The following is an 11,671-nucleotide window of genomic DNA, read 5'->3' on the forward strand; positions in this document are numbered from 1 at the left end:
AGATCCAATATATTAAATAGAGAGTGTCTTTTAAATGGGGATTACCTTGTACATTACCTGATTTCACTATTGACTGTAACGTCATTTTGATTCAAGAAAATATATCTTTTCTGACAGGGCCCATGGCTACTAAGAACAGCTGCCATTGTTGAAGTACTACAATCTTAAGATTGGGTTGTTCTAGTCAGGAGAACCATCTCTGACAATTCATTTTTGGAAAATATGGAAGCATCCATGTAATCATTTAAATATCTTAGTCTACTGGAGTGGTCTCATTGTGCTTGCAGGTCCACACATTAAGCAAAAATATACGTGATAATAGATGCCCTTATTATGTATCAGGGGTCCTCTTGCCTCCTTATTCTCCTCAAACAAGTATTTGATGCACCCAGGTATGCCATCTTTCATAGCTGCCATTGAGAGATTATTAATAATTCAGGGACTGTGCTGGGATTACATTATTACATTACATTATAGGCATTTAGCTGACGCTCTTATCCAGAGCGACTTACAACAGTGTAACCAAACTCAGGATCAAGTCCACTTAAGTCCATTGAATAAAATGTAGATAAAAAGCCTTTACTATAGTAGCATACAGTAAGGAGAAACAAGATAGTCTGAACCAAAAAATATATATATTTTTTTTTATTTATTTTTTATTTTTATTTTTTTTTTTATAGTTATGGGAGAGGGTTTAGGGAAGAGGAGAGAGGTATACAGAGAAGAGGTGCGTCTTGAGTTTCCGTTTGAAGGTGCTCAGACACTCTGCTGTTCTGACCTCCACTGGAAGATCGTTCCACCATCGTGGGGCCAGAACTGCAAAGAGTCGAGACCTTGTTGCTGCTCGTGTAGGGGGAGGAATCAGCCGCCCTGTAGTAGCCGATCGGAGCGATCTGGCCGGCTTGTAGGGTCTGATCATCTTCTGCAGATAACCAGGAGCTGACCCCTTGACTGCTTGGAAAGCAAGCACCAGTGTCTTAAACCGGATGCGAGCTTGCACTGGTAGCCAGTGGAGGGAGATGAGGAGGGGAGTGACGTGGGAGTCACGAGGGAGGTTGTAAACCAGACGTGCTGCTGCATTCTGGATGAGCTGAAGGGGTCTGGTGGCTGATGCTGGGAGGCCAGCCAGGAGGGAGTTGCAGTAGTCCAGACGTGACAGTATCATGGCCTGGACCAGGAGCTGTGTGGAATAATTGGTGAGGAGTGGTCTTATTCTGCGGATATTGTACAGGATGAACCTGCACGACCGGGTGGTTGCCGCGATATTCTCAGAGAGTGCCAGCCTGTTGTCCAGCACAACTCCAAGATTTCGGGCGCTCTGCGAAGGGTGTAGGGGAGTGACTCCTAAAGAAATGGGCAGATGAGAAGTGGGAGAGGTAAGAGAAGGAATATGGAGAAGTTCCGTTTTGCTTGTGTTGAGCTTGAGCTGGTGTTTGGTCATCCAGCTCTGGATGTCACTCAGGCAGGCGGATATGCGATCGGAGACCTGAGTGTCTGTGGGAGAGAAAGAGTAGAAAAGTTGAATATCATCTGCATAGAGATGATATGACATGCCATGGGCGGCAATAACAGGGCCAAGGGACCTAGTATACAGAGAAAAGAGGAGGGGACTAAGGACAGAGCCCTGAGGGACCCCAGTTGTGAGGGGACGAGGGGCTGATACTGCACCGGCCCAGGCAACCTGGAAGGAGCGGCCGGAGAGATAGGACGCAATCCAGTTGAGGGCTGGTCCGCAAATTCCCAATTCTGTCAGGGAAGACAGAAGTGTAGGATGGTCAACGGTGTCGAAGGCAGCTGAGAGGTCAAGAAGAATTAGGACAGATGAACGGGATGCTGCGTGTGCTGCGTGGAGAGACTCAGTGACGGAGAGCAGGGCAGTCTCCGTCGAGTGACCGGGTCTGAAACCAGACTGCTGAGGGTCTTGGAGGTTATGTTTAGAAAGAAAAGAGGAAAGTTGGTTGGACGCAGCACGTTCGAGAGTTTTAGATAGGAATGGAAGAAGGGATACCGGTCTGTAGTTCTGGGTGAGGCAGGGGTCCAGTGTTGGTTTCTTCAGAATGGGGGTGATGTGGGCTCTTTTGAAAGATGACGGGAAGGTGCCAGAAGTCAGGGAGGAGTTAATCAGGTGGGCGATGAAGGGGATGATCTCTGGTGAGATCAGCTGGAGGAGGGTAGAGGGGAGGGGATCAAGGGCACAGGTGGTGGGACGGTGGGAGAGCAAGAGTTGGGAGACATCAGGGAGAGAGAGTGGGGAGAAGGTGGAGAATGTGGGGAGGGTCATAGAGGGGATGGGGGGGAGGGAAGGGTGGGGAGTCGGGAGGGTCAAGGGAGCTGCGGATGAGTGTGACCTTTGCTTCGAAGAAGGCTGCGAAGTCTTCAGCAGTAAGGGAGGTCTGAGTTGGAGGTGAGGGTTTACTGAGGAGAGAGGAGAAAATTGAAAACAGTTGCCTGGGGTTAGCAATAGATTTGTGTATCTTAGAGTGGTAGTATGTTGCCTTGGCAGTGGCAACTGCTGAGGAGAAGGAGTTCAGTAGGGACTGGTAGGCAGAGAGGTCCGTTGGCATTCTAGACTTCTTCCAGTTCCGCTCTGCTGCACGCAGGGCAGTCCTGGAAGATCGCAGAACGTCAGTCAGCCACGGGCATGGAGGAGATGGGCGTGGACGGGATGGTTTGCTATTTATTTTACAGATTGTAGGAAGTTTTCAGTTTTGAAGGAGTCAATATCTATTGTTACTCCACTTACAAATGGTGTATCGCAAGGGTCTGTGTTAGGGACCATTCTTTTTCAAATTTACATTTTAGCCATTGGGTTGCATGGGATTCAGGGCTTTATGCATATGACAGATGTATATGGAATCACAACCCAGTAACTCTCTTGCTGTATTAAAACTGAAACAATTGTCAGCAAGAGGTTAAAGCTTGGATAAGCTACACTTCTTACAGATGAACAGATTAAAACCAAAGGTCAGCATTATTGGTACACCTCATCGCATAAAAATTATACGCTAACATTATCATCACAACTGATGACAACTCACTAGTGATTGTCAGTATCTAACCTTGTTGTATCATTCCTTTTGAAAAGTCTACTTATGAAAGAAAAATGGTCAGGATTTGATCTTTCCTTAAAGGGCAATTTTACACATATTCAGTGCTACAATATGCAGTATCAATATGTTGATACAAATATAATGCAATTAACAATGCAAAAACCATGGATTACAGTCTGGAAAATGAGGCAGTGAATGAAAGATAATAATGGATAATTGTCTGTCTTGTGTGAAATATAAAGCAATATTTTAATCACTGCATTGGCCTACACATCCAAGATAACTATGGGCACATGTAATGAGACCCCATACTCATCTTGTGATCTCTGAACTTGCAAAGAAGGGAAGAGTACCTTGTAACAAAGTTCACAAAACCACACAAGCACAGACGGGTACGATGCACACGTTTATTGCTTTTTAGCCAGCCAGAATATGGTCACTGTCGTTGTCATGGCTGTTGCATGTTGCTGTGGCTCCTGTCCTTCACCGTGTGCATCTCCTCTCTCCCGGTCTCACTGCAGGCAGCACATATCAAGGTTAGCACTAATCACTTAACTGCCCACAGCTGCGACTGCCAGCCGGCTAAATCACTCCCCCATCTCTCTGCCTGCAGCCAGCACCACAACCACACTGCCCCCTCACATACCTATTTAAATCTGTATCTTCTTGCTGGGATGAAAATTTGTAATGACTGTTTCTTCTGAAACAGGAACTTGTTCATACAATATCTAAATAGTGTATCTAGTCATTTTTGCAAGCACTTTGGCTATTCTTGAACTTTACAGATGCAGAAAAGAGTGCCCGTGTTTTTGTCTCCATTTAAGAAGCTTATCTCTAGACAGAGATAGCAATGCTGTCTGTCTAGAATAGTATGACTCAGGATTTAATAATAATAAAAAGTTTTCCAGCACAGCACCAATTCTAAAGTTTCCCTAATGACTTCAAAAATAATTTAGATTTTAAAACCATGATTTTAATTTCTTTATGTTCAGATTCATTAAGTTCAAAATACTGTATACCCAAGAATGCCTGTCTCAGCAGATATATAAGATGGTATTTAAAAGAAAGAACAAAATAATTAAATCCTGGCATCATATAATTTTACAATAGGTAATAAAGCTTCAATGCTGTAGGAAGTGGTTTAATTTATTGCTGGGAAACATAACCAAAAGTCATTCTGGCAGTTTTGGCATGTTTTCCTATAGTTATTCTTTGTTATTGCTATTCTTTTTCATATCTACACTTTCTTGCACTAAGATGTTTGATTAAATATGCTGAGTTCACACAAATAGAAAACATATCAATTATTATATTCATAAAAATGGCTGTATCAAACTGGACACAGTGAACAAGAGAGAGAGATGATCTTTATGCCCTAGAAGCTGTGAATGTCCTTTGAGTTAAATACATAATTCAAAGTTTATGTCCTAATATGGACATGCATCGCAGCTACAAGGTTATCCTGGAAGATAAGACAAAGAGATTACATAGGCAAAACAGTGAGGCCATTGAAGACAGACACACAGCAACACGCATTGCATGTTCACAGCAGGAAATAATGAGAAATCATCATGCAGGAATACAAATACGTGGTAAATAACAACATGATTTTGTTATTTTATTATTTTACTTATATGCAATTTTGTATGTAAATATATCTTTACATACTGTATATGCTAGCATAATTGAGTTACCTGGTCATCTATAGATGGTACAAAGGACAAGCAGAACTAAGCATACAAAATACAGCTATTTTAAAGGGATTTGCATACATTTTCTTGACCTTCAGGACGTTGTAGAATGTGAGGATTGCTACAGCTGATAACCGAAAGAAGAGTTAAATCCTGCCCTTTCATTAATTAAATGTATCAGATGATCTGATGGTAATTGCTTTCGACGTTGTGCCATTTAACAGAAGGCATGTGCCTGAAAGCCCTATTAAGCTTACAACTGGATTCTGGGTTCTTGTCATTTTTTGGCTGTTGTTCTTCTTCAGTCAAAATTAGGTCCTTATAATGTTGTCTGATTAACCAGGCAAAAGAGGAATAAGACCACATAAAGGATGCACATCAGATTTAATGAAAAGTACATAATGTAAACATGCTACACTTTCTAATAATGTGCAAGACACAAAGATTGCATAGTATTTTGTACTTTGATTATATACTTTTACAATATTTACAGAATATTCACTGGTACATAAACTTCAAAATATAATGGAAGTGAATACCATTTTTCGATGAATGTGGTTTTTGTCCATTTTGACCATTAGAATTTATATTACAATTCCCCATAGCAATGAAAACCTGCCCTTTTATAAGTTTGTAAGTTTTGTAACAGATCTCAAAAGTGAGACATTTTGGAAATGTATAAATGCTCTCCATTCATTCCCCAATTTGCTCGATTAATGGCCATATCCAGTGAAAGAGCTTCACCAGTTTTGCTTTGAGAAATCCATTTTACCCTCACACTAGTTTGCCAAGAACTAAAGGGCAAACCTTTTAATTCAAGCTTTTCCTTATGTTGACAAATTTACACTTATTCATTTCAAGTACCAGAAATGCAATTTTACAGTATTCACATTGTGGAAGTGTCTGATCAGCTCTTGCCTTTATCTACTCTTCTGTGGGAAACGATTTCCCTGCATTGGAAAAAGCACAGTGCATTTCTATATCTATGGACAGATTGATTGGTTTAATACAGCACTCCAATATAAATGTCTAATGTACACCAATAAATAAGCAAACTGGGTTGTGTGCAGTCAGCACATTTACTAGCACCATTCGCATTATTTTATGCATTGCATGTAGGACTGTGAAGAGAAATTGCATTATACTTTTAAATAAATGCACTTAAGTAAGCTATGCTTAATGAATACCATACAATGGAGGTTATTCAGACCTATTCACAGCTTTAAGCCTGAATAATAGATATGGGATTTTGAAATGCAATATTTTTTATTGTTCAGAAAATGTATGTATTTCCCCCCCCCCCCCCCCCCCATCCTTTTGGATTCATATATTGAGTGTACACCTCTGGTGTAAAAAGCTGTGAAAGGGAAAGCAGGGCTAAATAGATTAAAGTATTGTAGCATGAATGAAAGTAGAGTTAGACAGTGAGCGAGGCGGATGGTTGACCTACATACATGGAGAATTTAGTAATGGCGCTCTTTAATTTACTGGTCTTATCTTGTGATAGTGAGGAAATCACACTCACACACACGCACGCACGCACACACACACTTTTATTATTATTATAATATTGTAATCTTCGATCCTGCCTTCACAGTGTACAAAAAAACAAAAAAACAAAACAAAAAAAAAAAAAAAAAACAATTAAGCAAAGCTCCCTTGCACATATCAATTCCTGCTATCAATCTCTTTTTTTTGGTCATAATTGTTTTCATCATCATCAGACTGGAATAGGAAATATCAGAATGCGACTCAAATAAGCACGGCAGAAGAATGAATTCTTGTATGCCCAACATAGGTCTTCTCTCTGAGACTACCAAATTACCTAGAGAAACCCTGGGTAATGTGGTAGTCTGAAATAATATGGGGGGTTGTGTTAGAAAATCAAAATGAATGGGGATACACATGGATATCATATATGAATGTTTTTTGGTCGTCTTATTGTGAAATATTTATATTACTATATATTTTTAGCATGATTTCATGAATCAAATTGCAAAATTATTCAGTAAAATAATTTCTTAAATGACACTGCATTCAAGAGGTTTGAAGGCTGGAAAATCTCTGATAGAATCTGCTCATGTATTCCTTGTTTTGAATGCACTAAAATAATGTTCAAATAATGTCTTCAAAGAGATGATTTAACAGGCAATATATGTATACCATATCAGTACTCTGAATTATGATGCTGTGAATTTGAGGGTGTAACCAGCTTTGCATATCTTAAATCATGGGTAATAAAATCATGGATTAGGAATCATGGTTTAGACCATATTTTTGAAATTGTGTGGTTACACAAATAATTGGGATGCAAATCATGCATTTTTTCTTTGAGCTAAATCACGTATATAAATGACGTTTCATTTAATCTTAACGGTTATGCTTAATTGGCAAAGGTCAATTCTTCTACCAAATATAAAGCAAAAATCAAAGCAAGTTATTCTCTTTGAAAGGATCATGTGCTATGAATTACCAACACAGACCTGTATGAAAATGAGAAAAAAATGTGTCCAATATAGTTTATTAAAAATAATGCAGAAGAGCTTCACCCAAAACCTATTTAAAACAGAAAATTCTAGGCAATACTGACAATTTGAGACAGATATAGATATCAGTAAATATGTTGATATATTACTGAAAATGCATATTGTAGCATGGAATGCTTGCTGTGAGGTCAGTTTGTTTTATTGAGAGAAAGAGTGAGAAACCTATAGGAATATAAATTAGAAAAGCCCATAATTCAGCTACAGGCTGTACTGTTCCTCCCCGCCTCCCACAAGATTACCACTGATTTCTTCTGCCAGGGCCCTGGGCTCAGTGGAGTAATCATGTCTCTTGTTAAACTGTGCCATGTGCTTGCAAAGGTTTGATTTCCTGTCGGGACCACACTGTCTGCACTGAATTTGCATTAGTTGGAGAATGGGAGAATGGGATATGATTCCATTCCTCTGTGCATTTTGAACCTGGCCAAAAATGTGAAACAACTATCTGATGGAGATGTACATAGTCAAAGACTCATTGGCTACCTGGTGAGTCATGTGCACAACTCAATTAATTAATCATTATCAAGGACATACAGGACAGATATAACTTCTACTGCCTGGGTCAATTTGTTCTATCCAAATTGTATCAACTTCATGATTTATTGCTTAAGTGGACACCCTTATTATACCGATGCATATAGTAATAAAAGTAATACAGGCCAATTCAGTTTATAACAGTAATTCAACTGACTTTTTCAAGGATCTAATGCCTATGATCATTTCTAGGCATTATTCTAATGCTGCCTATTTATGTGACATGTTTGGAATTGTTGCTTTCTTGTATGTGGCCATTACTATACTATATGGACAGGCCAGAAAAGTAAACACAGTGACTGAATGATATATGGAACAGCCAGGAATACACTATTTATGTGTTATAATGAGAAGATAGCTACACCAATCAATTTGCATTGTTTAAAATCCCCTTACTCTGTACTTTGCAAAGTATACATTGCATGAAAAAAGTATTTACCCCCATCCTGATTTCCTCCATTATTGCTTATTGTTTCACACTGAATGGTTTCAAATCTTAAGACAAAATGTAATATTAGACAAAGGGAACCTGAGCAAACACAAAACACACTTTTAAATGATTATGTAATCTATGTCATGAATTAATCATGCAATAATTTAAACTGAATGGTTCCTATAATTTGATATCGGTCTTTCACATCACTGTGGAAAAATTTTAAGCCTGCTCTCCTTTCTCAAAAAAATTCTCTTTTGAGAATTAACTGTTCGTTTCAGGTCTTGTCACACCATCTCTATTGGGTTCAAGTCAAGACTTTGACAAGGCCACTCCAAAACTTCAATTTAATTCCTCTTCAACCATTCATATGTGGACTTGCTTTTGTGTTTTGGATTATTATCTTGTTGCATAACTAAATTTTGCTTCAGCTTCAGCTCAAAAATGTAGGCTTTGGTATGCCCATAAAACAACAGTTATATTTATGTAAAAACAACACAAAACCAGAAATAGCATGAATTTGACGGTTTGAGTTTCACTTCATCCTCAATTGCATGTCGTCCTTCATGGAAATAAATGTCTCACTTTCACCTCCCGAACCATCAATTTTGTTATTAGAATGAAGAGGCAGTTCTACTGATATCGTTTATTTCTGAAACATGTTTCTGGAGTATTATAACTTCAGCCCTATGTGCTCTTTGCTTCGTGCTTCATGTATGTTTTCAGCTGCAAGAACTGTTGGTGATGATACAGCCAAAATTTTGCAAAATGTTCTCATGCATACTGCAGAATAGTTGTGAAAAGGTATTTCCAAATTATAAAAATATACTCGCTTTGTAATAATTCTCTTAATGTAATTGCACTGGGTAATTTCCTGAAAAAAATTTTCACAGGAGAGTATCGTTTTCTTACCATACATTACTTTGAAGCTGCCGAAGTTACAACAAGTATTACGCAGAAGTTATTCTATGGCCTCTGACACACAGATATAGACTTGTAATCAGTTGGCTATGTGATTACAGCAAGTGTGCTTTTCTCAACCATGTTCCCCTTTCCTAAATGACAAAGGAATATAATAGGAAAGTACATGATTCCAAGTCATACCATTATGCAGGTAATCAGTGACATTATAGAGGACCTAAAGCCTTAGACCCAAAGACCCCATGCTATTTCCAGCAACACTGAAGCCTTTTGCATCTTTTTCAACTGTTTTTGGCATCTGAGAGCCGAGAAACAGCTGTTACTGAATAACTAAGGCTGAATTTTCTTTCACATTGCCAGAAATCCTTGATAACACACAGACAAATGCCATAGACATGTCTATGCCCCCAGTATGCAAGACCGTATGGTTTTGAACAATTGGTTTACTCAATTGCAGGCTTAAAATGCTCACTGTTGCATAGCAATTGTCTTGTTCATTTGATACTTCATTCAGAGACAGAAAGCAACTCAATTAATTCATTATATGGTATTTTAACAGTATTACTGGAACACACCTTTCACCTACCCCTTAGACCTTATTTTTTTCTGAATAGTTGCGCACTCATTATACAGAGGAATACAGATTAAATTTATATTGACATTCAGTCAAATGTCATGTTGAAGATTTTTTACAGAAAAAAACATTGATGTTTATATTTAAAGACTGACACTTTTGAAGTTTTCCAATACAAAAGTCTATACATAATGCACGTAAAAGTTGATAATGGACTACACTGACCCCTTACACAAGCCTGACAATTACATACCAAAAAAATATGAACCCTTTCGACTACTTTTACTCTAAATGTTTCAGACAGAAAGCAACAGAAGCTCAAACACAGTGGAAGTGGAAGTTTTTTCTCACCTAAAAGGATTTTTTTATGGATACAGATGCTTGTGAGTGTGCATGGTGGGTTTAGAACTGAGCCACAGCTACAACACTGGACAAATCCTGGTGCAGATTTGATGACAATACCAGCAAAAATGAGCATTCTGCATTGTTTTTTCTAAGCTATGCCTAGAAGGGTTTCCAAAAAGGCGATTTGGAGACTCCCAAAGGACACTTGGTAACCAAATTACATCATGGATGTTAAAAGGTGTAAAGTACTATCTATAGTATACTATAAGCTAATTGAAAACGTTTGCAGAAATTAGCCTGCTTTCCCCCGGGCTGTCACCCTCCCCCTCCTGCCCTCTCCACTACCCTCTCCTTCCACTTCCTTTGCCACCTCCGGCAGCAGCAGGTCTGGAAGATTGTGGAAAATAACTGCATTAGCTAACTAGCTTACTAATTAATTGATTGAAGTCCAGTGATTGAAGTTTTTGTCAAATACCCCACCCCCATCATCATGTCAAACATGTCCCACAATTTCACATGCCACATTTATTATTGAAAATCAGACCTACTCCTTATCTATAAGCATACAGAAAAATAATGAATATATTTTGAGAATGTATTTAAATGCTCATCAGTACAAGATGGGATCAATCCTTCATTGCACATGCCCTGAGCAATGAATAGCTAATTTCACTGTCCTCCTCAGAAATATTCACTCAGACAAGTGATTTCTTCCAGGTCTCCAAAATTTCTTAGTCTTATGTTTAGATTTAGGCAGTGCAAAATAAATTTTGTTGTGAAACAACAACCTTTTTAGGCATAAAGCCTAAATAACTTTTCTTGCCAGTGCATACAGTAACATTTTCAGCATGTGTATGGTTTGTTTACACAGGAGAAACAATACATGTCATTTCGTGCAAGCCTAACAAACTTAACATAATATTAAAAACATAATTTCATTGGATAAAATGCTTTTCAGTTGTCACGATAGTTGTCAACTATCTTGCTGTGTACTGGCCAGAATTATATTGTCCAGCTTGAGTTGTATCAGGCACACGGTGGGTCCCATATACGGTGAATTTACATTGGCTATACAACACAGGTCACCCTTCTACCTTCCATTGTTCCTCAGATTCTCAGCTGAAGTCTTGGTTCATAAAGAGGCAGAAAGTTCAATGATAGTGATGCAATTAACCAGTGCTTTCTAGTATAATGAGCCATGGCACTCATATGTGCCATGGACTAATTTTTGTGGGGCTCACTGATGAATAGTCACTAATGTGTTGTCACAATACATAATCAGTAAGGGAGCTCAGGAAATAGGAGTGGGGGCATTATTTATTTAATGTGTTAGTGTTAATCTCAGATTTTGGCAATGTATTTTACCTATAGATAGAATTAAATAAACTGCACATATTAGACACAGAGACACAAATTGAGAAAGGAACATTCTCCCTCAATGTGCACTAAATTTATTGATGTTTTCATTCATTAGCAAATGTCACACGCAAGAATTATGAGTTTATTTCAATCCTCTGTGCTGTAATTCAAGTAATTGCGGAGACTGTATATTGCTTGAAAGGGTGTCATGACAGGAGCAG

The sequence above is a fragment of the Anguilla anguilla genome, chromosome 2 (assembly GCF_013347855.1).
Source record: "Anguilla anguilla isolate fAngAng1 chromosome 2, fAngAng1.pri, whole genome shotgun sequence".
NCBI lineage: Eukaryota > Metazoa > Chordata > Actinopteri > Anguilliformes > Anguillidae > Anguilla > Anguilla anguilla.